Consider the following 1,939-nt stretch of genomic DNA (forward strand, 5'->3'; position numbering starts at 1 on the left):
GGGAGAGAGAGTCGAGAGAAGGAGAGGAAAACAAAACTAGGCTTCTAGTTTGGGGGTTAATTTCTAAATTTCCTAATTTTTTTTTCTTTTTTTTTCACTTTTAATATTCAATTTTGGTATTTAATTTCTAATTTAAATATTTAATTTAGATTTTATATAAGTGTTAATAAAATAAAAAAATGTTATGAATTTTTTTTTTTCAAAGTCCATATCTAGGAATAAATTCAATTTTAGGATAAATAATTTATTTGTTATTTTTTAATATAATATAAGATAATATAATATTATTTTAAAAAAATTAATAAAAAAATTATCATAACAGTTTTTAGAGACGTTCATACATAACGGTTCAAAATCGTTGTAAATGACTCTTATACATAACGGTTCTTTAACGTTATAAATAACCGTTATAAAAGATGGTCATAGATAACGGTGGCACAACGGTTTTGTAATACCGTTATGTATGCAACTAATAGATAACGCAAAAACATAAGCATTTGTTCAAAACCGTTATCTATGCATATAGACAACACTACATAGATAACGGATTTTTTCGAAAACCGTTATCTATTCCTAAAAGTGCGCTCAACATAACGGTTTTTGAAAAAAACCGTTATCTATGCACTGTTATGTATGTAAACTTTTGTAGTAGTGATTAGAACCAATCCATCCATACGGATTGATTCTCAACCTCGATGAAGCCAGTTTCAAAGATTGGGGAGAGTCTCATCGACGAATGGGCTTCATCATTAAAGATCGTGATTGCCACGATAGATTATGACAAAGAAGAATTTGTCAAGATCTTCGAAGCAAGTTTTGCAGGCATGGTAAAACAGTTCTGGGATAGAGCCGAAACCCAGGGAAATAATGATTTGTTTAGCCACACGTCAATTCTCAAATCCTTGAATTGGCTACTACAAATTAAAATCCATTTCTTGGAATGAGTTTTTTCGAAGGATCTGCAGAGGAGAAGCGCAAGAAATCTACAGGCACTTTACAATCTAAGATTGGTAGTGCTAGAGCCAAAAGCTTTTGATGAATTTTTGCGCCTATACACCCTATATGCCCATATGGGGGTTGATGATCAGATCGCCAAGGACCTCTTTTTCACAAGTTTCCGAGTCCATGGAGGGAGATGCTCATCAACGAGTATGTGTCACCAGGAGAATATCCACTTGACAGTGCGTCAAGAAGGATGTCCTATGTTCACAGGAAGCTATCCGAATGGTGCCAGAAAGCAGCGGACCAGAGGAATCTCAAGAAATTGAGAAGACTCAATAAGAGATCTCCATTGATGTGCGCAACATTGATCTTCCAACAGATATTGGGGCTGAGTTGTTGTATCAACGGAAGAGCAGAAAGAACATAGGTACCAACCCTATGAGAAAAAATCAAGGAGAAGTTCTTGGAAGCCAAGAACTATGTGGACCAGACAGAAGACACGGTCCTACAAATCAGGCCAACGGAGCGGACCATCCAGGAACCGATTCTCATCTCAAAAGAGATCCCGTGAGGAAAACTTTCAGGCGTACTCAAGCCAAAGCAAATGAAAGTTTCAAAATTGCAACTGCTGGACATGCGGTGCAAAAGGGCATATCTCTACCAATTGCCCAGACAACGAGAGAGAGGGATAAAGAAATTTGAATCCACACAGGATATCGAAGATTCCCTCTACTACCAGAAAGATACTAGCCGTGTATCAATTTGAAGATATATCCTTGATGAGAGTATATACGAACAAGAAGAAGTCTTTAGTTCTGAAGATTCAGGTTCAGATTGGACCAATGGATCAACCGGGAACGAGTCAGACTAAAGAAGAGAACGAGGTTTTCCACACTCAGAAGGAGGATCAGAATGGATTTACCAGTCATTTTCTGATCCCACAAGAAGAGGTGGTGAAGAAGCTCGTGAAAAAACTCAAGAGGAAACCGAGGAAGTA

Source organism: Salvia miltiorrhiza, chromosome 1 (genome assembly GCF_028751815.1).
Source record: "Salvia miltiorrhiza cultivar Shanhuang (shh) chromosome 1, IMPLAD_Smil_shh, whole genome shotgun sequence".
In the NCBI taxonomy this organism is placed as follows: Eukaryota; Viridiplantae; Streptophyta; class Magnoliopsida; order Lamiales; family Lamiaceae; genus Salvia; species Salvia miltiorrhiza.